The following is a 10,378-nucleotide window of genomic DNA, read 5'->3' as shown; positions in this document are numbered from 1 at the left end:
AGAACAAGCAAAATGATGAATTTTGTTTGTAGTTGATTATGACAAAGGGTAAACAGTATTATGTAGGCATGAATGTGTTCATGTATTCATCACGGAGCGACATGATGTTAAATGGCTGGTTGTGTTAATGTGCCCAGTGCCATGGGTTTTGCTCATCTTGTCAGCCACTGATTTGCTTTGCCCACACCATATTTACCAGCCACCATGATATAGCTTCAACTACAATCCTGGCAATCCATGCCACAGATTATGATTGTACACCCATATAACAGATGGTAACACTATGGTGACAGAAACACAACTGGTGTCACATGTATTCCAACATTTTATTCTATTACAGAAATCCATTTTTTTTCATACTATATATAAATCAGTATTGAAAACAAAAAGAACTTCTGCTAACCATACTTGTGAAACTTATACTTAAAGACGGTGTCAGTTATCTTCAACTTGCTGAATATGAACTTTAACATTTGGTCATGACAATATTAGTGCTGGAATCAAGAGTGCAGCGTCCAGTTCATGACATCATTAAAGCGGATATCTGAAACCATAAAAAACAACAACTGAACAAGTTAAATGTATAATTTTCTTAAAACATACAGATTAATATTTTATAAGGTAATCTTCTTAGCTGTAAGGCTACAATGTTTGCAAAGGAAAGGTGAATACATTTGGTAATGATAGCCCATAGCAGGGTTAAAAATAGTGCAACGACACTGTAGCTCAGCTGGACATGTAGTCAACACTTTTTAATGTAAAAAAACACAACTACTAAACAGAGAATATCATTGCTACCCTGCATATATATTTTCTGTATAAATACTGAGGACTGAAAACACTAAAATCTAAATATCTGAACAAAACATGCTGTCATCTTGAGGACACAAGTTCATCTCCCTCAGTCTGGCAAATTTAGAGAAATTTACATAACATGGTCAAACCAAGGTCAAAATTATAAATTAAGAAAAAAACAAATATTTTTTTAATCCCAGTACAATATAACACATATCAAATTTCATTAGAATTTGTACATAACTGACTGAATAATGGCAATAAGATGTTTCAGCTGACAGTTTAGTTTTAGTGCAAAGATCATACTGGAGTTTGGATTTGAAAGTCTTGAACAAATTCTGATGTGATCAACAAATGCGAAGTTTCAGCTTCAATGGTCCAGTAGTTTCTGAGGAGGTGTTCACAACAGATAACTCATGAATGTAGATTGACATTCACCCCAGATCTCGAAACTGGACATTAAAATACTGTAAAATTTGCATTTCATCTCAAACCTCACATTCACACATTTCTCAGCTCATTGATACACTGTACTAACAACAGTTAGTGAAAGCATACTAACAATTGCTATACACACACATCTAATATCTGATTCTGTAAAATATGTGATCAGGCAGTGGTGATCAGGTTTAATGATGATCACAAGATAATATGGTTACCACTATAAAACTCGACCAGGTAAGATTAATAATGTGAAAATGTGACTAACCTAATCAAATAGATTGCAAACATATGTCCAAAGTCTAGATGTATACAATGAACACTGTTCATGACCATCTGTGCTGAATTATTCAAGCTAATCCTTACAACAGGATTAACTTGCAAAATTTCAGAGCAGATTTGTTGATTTAATATTTCCGATGACCTAAAAATATGTTTGTGTGGGAAGTCATTAAATTTATGGGACCCATTTATTTTACCTGAAGTGTCACCATTAACCTAGAGACACCACTGCTGGACTGTCAGAAAAGTAAAAGGTTTTAACGATGAAAGGTTGATGCACACTAACATTAGCTCACTTAAAGGCACATAACACATAACACATCTACAGACTGAACTTGGTTAAAATATACCAACATTAGTCAATGTTTTGTGTCGTTATATCTGTAGCTAAGTTATTTTTGACCACCTGGACAGGACTGTTTCCAGAATAGTGATTGGTGTTGGCCTAGACTGTCTCAAGATAAATTTGATAGTGGCTATTGAACATAGCATGTATTTTACACACATGACCATTCTATTTTATGTTGTAATTTAAATTTCATGTCAATTATTCATGTGTTCAATCATTTACAGGTGAATTTGGACCCCCTTTGTTTCCTGGATTCAAAAAGACCTTCAGCTAAAAGAATTCCGTTTTCCACTTTAGGTGGGAAATGTTACCTGCACTCGATGCAACCTGACATCACCTAAAAGTTACCGCAGCAGCAATGTTTTTACCTGCACTGGTGCAGCTTGTATGTAGCGAAATCGATCCCTGTAATTAAATGTGATTATGGCTATTTATGTAGTGTTAAAGTAACAGTATGGACAAAATACTACAATGACAATGACAGAATTTGTTGCCCATATTTCTCATTTATCAACAAGTCCTTAAAGATAATTAACATAACCCTAAGATAATGATTATTCTCTTCCTGTCAACATAAACAGATTTCTACATTCAACTGTTTATTACTCAAAATTGTGTATCTTGTGTAAGTGAATGGGCAATATAATCGGAAACCTGTTATCGGGATGAGTTGGTTTTCAACCACAAAGACCCGTGAAAACATTTGGACAGTGACCATCATACGTAAGAGCAATGTGTTGAATTGGAACCCCTTTGATCACATGGGTCCAATGGTACACTCTCTGATTGGGTGCTGCCTAACTTCCTCCTTTGAGTTTCTTACATGTCAGTCACTGGATACAATAGATCATATTTGAAGATATTGATGAATTTGAAAACAACTGTCATACACACTGGTATACCATAATGACATTATCGATTGAAATAAATACCTTCTCCAGCAATTTAATAGCATATAACAGTTCTGGAATAGCTAAATATGCAAACAAAAGAGTCTACATGTTTTTACACTACAAACGACTTATTGTACAATAACTTGCATGTCTGAGTAGTGGCAGAAAATTTAATTTTAAACATATCTGCCATGTTGGTCATGCTCAAAATCAGATCATAACTTTGAATGCATTTCTGGTGACTTTATTCCTGGGACCACACAAAAAATGACAGCTTAAGGTTATTAAAGAATGTAAAACTAAAGCATCACTGGAATCAAGGTTTACATTAAGGTTAAAGGTCATCAGCGGTAGAAACTAAGAGTTTTAATCCACGAGTCTTTATAATGATAACATATAGCAAACCCATTAAAGTGTCACATTTCTACTAGTCGTTATGCTACCTTAACTATTGGGCAGTTTGGCAAGGATTACAGGACAAGTGCCAATTTCTAATGCTGTTCATAAATGTGCAAATTATCGAAATACACAAAATAGAACCTCATGTAACACTGTCATCATAAATTGAGTTACATGAGCAGACTGTGACAAAAACCTTTGGGTTAACTAACCCGATCAGGACTATCAAAATCATTTCCATTAGATTTTAGTGTTGTCATATTGATTATTAATAATTGGGCTAACTACATCGAACACAATGTTACTAGACTTGCGTTTCAAACTAGGGGGGCTTTTCAGGAAGAATTGCTCAAGCAAAACATGTTATATGTTTACTTTACAGTACGAATTAGTACATGCATTATAGTATACCTTAAAGTACCAGACAACAGGCTACTGCTTGCTACTTGAATTCCGAAATGAAATAGTTTGATATTTGCAAATCAATTGAATAATTTATTTTGTTGTTAAAATAACGGCATACGTAAAGACGTTGATACTTCAGTGGGTACTGTGGTATACAGTGAAGTCTTGTGAGTCCCATCATCATGTAAAGAGTTAGAATATAATCTAGCAGTTGCCTTATTAGTCTATAGCAATCTGTTATCTGTTATAATAAAAACATATTGGGCATTACTATTCAATTGGATTAGGAAGTCCATAGGAAGTAGATAAATACGTAAAACATGATTTTAACAGCATGATTAGAGAAACAAGATAATATTTTTTAGATTAAAAATCAAATTCATCATGAAATCTCACATCAATTAATATTTTGTTAAAATGCACATTTAGCTCTGTTGCGAGGAACATACTGATTTTACAACTAAAGTTGACTCTTTCTAGCACTTTTTACAAACATACATAACCTGAAATGATGTTCACAGCAATATTCCTGCTTTGACAGCTGCATGTAAATAATCAAATCTGGACCTGGCAATCCAGTGATTGACCATCATGAGCATCAATCCATGCAATTGGGATACAATGACATGCATCAACAAAGTCTGTCAGCCTGACCCCTCAATCACTTTAGTCGCCTCTTATGACAAGGATAGTCGCTTCTTACAACAAGCATGGCTTGCTGAAGACCTATTCTAACCCCGATCTTCACGGGTAAATTTGTATAACTAAACATGCTGAAGTGGTGCCCATGATCATGTGGACTACAGTAACAATATTCCCTCTATTTGGGTACAACACAAATTGACTAAAACACTGAGAATTAAGCACATTTGCTCTTAGTCCTAATATAATTAAACTGTGCTGTTACTGTACAGTCAATCTAATTTTGGAATAATCAGAAATAACAGGAAAATGGCAAGACCTAATCCAGGCCAGTCGACAAGGTGAATAGGAAAATATATAATATATATGACACTGTCAAACAGATCACTATTTGGAAATTACACTATGCCATACAATGTGTGAACAATTACATTATAATTGGGGGATTCAATTATACTTACTAAAACATGATGTTGCCAGAGGTGTTCACTACTGTTCATGATTCTGTTCATTGCTCATAGACAGATGTAGTGTCTGCTAAACTGTCAATAAAAACATTTAAATATTACACCCTGCACTCAACTGTGGAGATATATTCATCAATAAAAAGGTATTTTTTCTTCTGACATTCAGTTACCAGAGTATAACAGTTGGTTAGATGCTGTAGGCCTAGTTATAATCTTATGACAACACAATTATTCAGGTATAAATGGATAAATTTGATTTTGTTGACAGAAGTTGCAAAGAAACAATACAGATGTAGACCAGTGTATTTAACTAGCAGTAGGGAAAAGGTGATCATGACTTGTTTTAAAGTTTATCAGCCTCTCTACTATCAACAAACATTTACAAAACAATCACTTTCACCAGCACTTTGAAAATACCAGGGTCACGTGATGGTGTTTTAGAACATTTTCAGTTGTTTGGGACTTCAGAGCTTGAATAAATTTTCTGCCTCCGATGCATACTGCTGAAATGTAAAAAAAATACGATATAAAATGGTATGTATGTAAGCACTGATAATTAGTAATTCCTACTAGTTGGACTAAAGTGAGTGAGTGAGTTTGGTTTTACGCCGCTTTTAGCAATATTCCAGCAATATCACGGCGGGGGACACCAGAAATGGGCTTCACACATTGTACCCATGTCGGGATTCGAACCCGGGTCTTCGGCGTGACGAGCGAACGCTTTAACCACTAGGCTATGAAAAGGAACGTGACCCAATCGTCTTTGGACGCAAGTAATTGATCTCAAAACATGGACGCAAGTGATTGATCTCAAAACATGGGCGCTTGACAGCAGGCAACAAGTACAACACAATATACAATAGGTAGGTGGCCATACTGTAACGGTAAAGCACTCTTTTTTTAGAATAAGCGGCATTTATGATGCGCGACCTTGCTTGTGCACGTCGACGTTGTGTCTAGGGACGCAAAGAATGCAAGGCTGCCAGAAGAAAACATGCACGACATTACGTTCCCATTTCTGGCAATGGCAGAAATATTCAAGAGTATTTATTGTAATGAAAACACTCACGTCTGTTGTGCTAAATGTAGAGAACGGACACAATTAACTTGCCTAAACTACGCCTAGGTTGAGTGGTAGAAATGTCGTGACCTTACACAACATGGCGGAATATGATGCATGACCAGCTGGTGATGTAATGATCAATGGTTATAATTTTCTTCATGATATTGTAGATTCTATTTGTAATCATTTAACAACCACAGTATATTTCAAGTATTATTTCTACATCTTAGCAAAAGAAAGTTCACGTGCTAGCAAGATGGTTACAGGATGAGGTTGCTCTGCCGTAATCTTTTATTTTTCAGTTGAGACAGAGCCCGGCTTGCATACCCTCTAGTTGACTCGTTGACCAATACAAATCAAAGACATGCTATACTTTGCTGTATCTAGTAGTAGCAGTAAATGTTAGTCGTCAGAGACATAGAGACCGTCTTTGTACCTACTAGTAGCAGCTCACAGTTGCTAACAAATCTGTGCTAATAGTAGGTAATATTTCCTGGATCGGGTGTCTGAGGACAAATTTAAAGGTGTATATGTTCACTTTGTGGCATAAAGTTGCCGTTTAAAGGCGGCACCATTTCAACGATGAGGAAAAAATCAACTCTCCTCAACTTCAGGAAGAATGTAACTTCGGACCTGTTTCAAAATACACAGGTTTGACGAAACTTTAAAGTCCCATGATTAATTAGTCAACTAAACACCTTTAATAAGGACCTTATTATACCAGACAATATTAACTTCTATGGTCAAAATGTGTTTGAAATTACGGGGAATATGAAATTTATTTTTTTTACAGTAAATTCAATCTACTAAAAAATGATCAATCAAATACTGCAAAAATCGTCATAAGTATGCCATCAATAAACTGGAGTATTACCTATATCAGGGAATATATCCTAGATATTCAATAAGACATCCTCCCTTTGCCGCGCGACATGTATATAACTTCACCAGTTTGTGAAAAACATTTTATGCTAACAACTCTATTAAGATTGTAATGTTGGTATATTGTAGAGGAGTGGCGGGTTGCCTAGTGGCTAAAGTGATCGCTCGTCACGCTGAAGACCCGGGTTCAATTCCCGATATGGGTACAATGTGTAAAGCCCACCATGAAAGTTGCTGGAGTATTGCTAAAAGCAGAGTAAAACAATACTCACTAATTGTATTTTTTATCGGGGACTCATTTCCTAGTTAAAGCTAACAGCTTGCACGTTTCCGCGTATTTAACGAAACTATGTGTAGACAATACCCTGGATAATCCAGAATGTGCAAAACTAAACCACACACAATCACAATGTACCCAAACGACCGTCAGCCCTATACCGTATTTCCTCTACTAGACGCCAAGCGTCAATTACGTTCATGCAAGCAATTCACTACCCCACCGAATCCCAAATTCTAGTCATACAAACATACATCTGTAGGAAACGGTCATTATATATCACCAACATATCACAGTATTACCGACCAGGGCCGCCCACTTTCATAGAACATTCTTAGTTACAATCGATCTTAGGCGGCTACAATCAAGTTTACAAACACCCTACAACTGTCCTACCCCGTGTGTATTGCAAGCGGGCGTCTAATAGAGGATTCGTCAAAACATTTCCTGTTTTCATTTAGACTGTGTCACTCTCCGAGTCATCTTATCCAGATGTAAATAAGTACGCTGTTTCACTGTATATAGGATGCCACTAACTTCTAAGACATGCATGTATTTCTCCAGTCACCAGTTATATTAATATTCAATAATTAAATGATTCATCTTCGTGCTTCAGTCATTCCTCCAATCAAATTCACAGAGACTACAGTTTCTCTCCGAAATTAATAGTGACATGTTTTACTGTTTAAAGTGACAATGGATGAAGCAAACTATTTACCACAGTTACAAACTCCCTAAATCAAAAAATAAATTAAATACGTGTCATTTTTTAATTGAAATAACAACTGTTTATCTCCGATCTCATTCCTTATAGAGAGAACCCTATTATAAGATATCAGACGTATAGAATGAATGAATAAGTTACGATTTTAAGTCACATCAGAATAATTCGGCAATATCATGACTTTCAAAGGCGCGACGTATAGGAAGTATCAGACATAACTTTGAAACAGTGTTGCCTATGCAAGTTCATGGCTGTGTTTGGGGCTCGTAACTCGCAACACGTTCCCTTGTGAGCTTTGTCATGGAAATCTTCCTTTGTCTTTATGAGTTTGCTTTCCGATTTTGCCCTAACAAGCAGAATGCAAATGATAACAATGCCATGTGCAATAGTGTGATATTTATACACCAGGTGCTGATTAATTCCTGGGAGTTGATTCACCCGACAGAATTGTTCTTTATGCACAACCCGGCCTGACATACAGACCCATATTGTAATCTTTATTTCAGTTTTAAAAGTGCCCATGTTTTTACTCACAGCTTACTGCGCGTGACTACACTCCTCTTGAAGACCCGGGATAGAATAGGTCTTCAGCAACCCAAGAAAGGCGACTATGCTTGTCATAAGAGGCAACTAACGGGATCGGGTGGTCTGGCTCACTGACTTGGTTGATGCATGTCACCGGATCCCAAATGCGTGGATCGATGCTCATGATATCAACCACTGGATTGTCTGGTCCAGACTCGATTATTTACAGACTGCCATCATATAGCTGGAATATTGTTGAGTGGGGCGTTAAACAAAAAACAACAACAACAACAAATAAACAAACTCCCATCTCCATATTGTTCACGCGTAACTTGGAGACTGTACGTATACAACATTGTATATATGGGAAGGGAAAACTGCTGTTCGCAAACCATACACAGTGTCGCGCAAATACGCCTGTCACTTTGGACGGGCAGTTTTGGCTCACAGCCAATTCCTGATCGTGTGAAAAATGGAAACAGTGACTGCAGCTTGATTAGGCCTAGAGCAAAGCATTATTTGTTTCTTGGATCCGTCTCGTTCCCTTATTTTTATTCCGACTCAAACGATTGAGTCACTTGGTTATTGATTTATGTAACAGAACTCCTGCATCCCAATAAATATTAATATCTAACTGACACAAAAGGGGCCCACTATGTAATATTTAGTATGGGATGAATTCAGTATTCCAAGAAATATAAATATTAGAGAACTGCCTGGGGAAACTACTCGCTAAGTATATCACTACGTTTGGACCAAGTTTAGGGGGAATGGGGAGAAGGGGTTATCAATTATGTTGATCAACAACACACATGCACGTTCACTTGATCTTAATTTGATCTTCTTATGTTTCAAGCAGTGACAAGGTTGTACCTTGACTTAACACATTTTTAACATTTGCAAATCATTCATATCTATGCATTTCTCAAGAACAATCGGCGATAAGGCATAAAGTCTTTACACAGTTCGTCATTCAACAAAATTTGTTGGATCTCAAATCAATATGACACAACATCGTTAATGATTTTTATGAATGGGTATGTTTGGATTTACACATTCCAAAACTGAGCATCGGGAATAAATTTTATTTTTTATTGGACTAATTTTTTTTAAATGAAATCACAGCATTATTGAAAACAGATTAATGTATGCAATTAAACGCTTTTTTCGAGGAGACAAATAAGCGCCAAATTTTGCAAAGTTCAGCCAATCAGTGACAATCTGGGTTTATGTTTCTTACACGTGTACCTGTCAATCATGACAGTTTTAGCGGGAGCCAATCAGTGACGACCTGGGTTCATAATTTCTTACGCGTGTACCTGTCAATCATTGTAGTTTTAGCGGGACTATAAAAGAGAGAGCCATCAGTGCCGCGTCATTATGCTCTTTATTTCCAAGAACACCAACGATGTCTGGAAATCGATTACTTCGACGCGGCCTCTCTGTGGATCGGGATATACAGTGCGACTGTCCATTCCTCTCCAGGTTTGCCAACCTGTTTGCTCCGAGCCCGGACAACAGTGTCATCCCAACTTTGGAACTCTTCACGGAGTACAAGGCCAAAGTGGCAGCCTGGACTGAAGACCAGCAACTCCTAGCTCTCGCCGGTAGACGCCAAGCCTTCACTACCCAGTTCCGGGCGGTCGCCATCAACGTGGGCTTCGCTTACGTGGAATCTCCTCGCCGTGGGTATAAGGTTAAGAAGGTCAGGATAGGTCGAAATTTGGAGGGAGGGGAGGGCGATAGGGACGTTTTGGGGGAACCTTTGCGGTATTCTTTGAGGGGTCACAATACTCGTAGAGCAGTGCAGGAGAGGGAGAGGAGGGGGGATATGTTTTCGGCACCTATCGTTGCACCTGTCGGTGGAGAAATTGGGAAGGGGGTTTTTGCCACTCGGAATTATAGGAGGAAGGAGGTGGTGTGTGAGTACTTGGGCCAGCTGATTCCGAGGGCAGACGTTGATCGGAGGTTGGATGAGTACGACAGGCTAAATTTAACTTACCGGTTTCTTCACGTTCAGGGGTTTCATGGTGATGAGGAACTTGTTTTGGACGGCCATAGAAATCATCAGGGTAATCGTATTGACCCTGATTCAAATTTGGGGGCAACCATGAACCACTCTAGGGATAACGCTAACTGTAAGTTAACCCGGGTTAAGGGGAGGAGGGGGGAACGGACGAGGTTCTGGATGGTGACCAAGACGGGGGTCAGTGCTGGCGCGGAGCTCCGGTGGG

At 37.8% G+C, this 10,378-nt stretch overlaps 2 long non-coding RNA genes across 3 annotated transcripts in view; both read right to left on the bottom strand.

Annotated features, from left to right (window-relative positions):
- The window catches only part of LOC124110691, a 317,539-nt gene that overhangs the window by 32,775 nt on the left and 274,386 nt on the right, over positions 1-10,378 (bottom strand). The window lies entirely within an intron of this gene.
- On the bottom strand, positions 408-5,837 carry LOC124110688. 2 transcript variants are annotated; one of them, XR_007218906.1, is made up of 5 exons: positions 5,743-5,837; positions 5,091-5,176; positions 4,668-4,748; positions 2,236-2,272; positions 408-544 (listed from the first exon to the last, which is right to left on the bottom strand). It is a non-coding gene; the product is annotated as an uncharacterized LOC124110688 (long non-coding RNA). The 2 variants fall into 2 exon arrangements; XR_007218907.1 differs by lacking the exon at positions 2,236-2,272 and having other exon boundaries at positions 5,091-5,173; positions 5,743-5,819.

Source organism: Haliotis rufescens, unplaced genomic scaffold (assembly GCF_023055435.1).
Source record: "Haliotis rufescens isolate VD_foot unplaced genomic scaffold, xgHalRufe1.0.p SCAF_67, whole genome shotgun sequence".
Classification (NCBI taxonomy): domain Eukaryota; kingdom Metazoa; phylum Mollusca; class Gastropoda; order Lepetellida; family Haliotidae; genus Haliotis; species Haliotis rufescens.
This window is presented reverse-complemented; position numbering and strand designations above follow the sequence as displayed.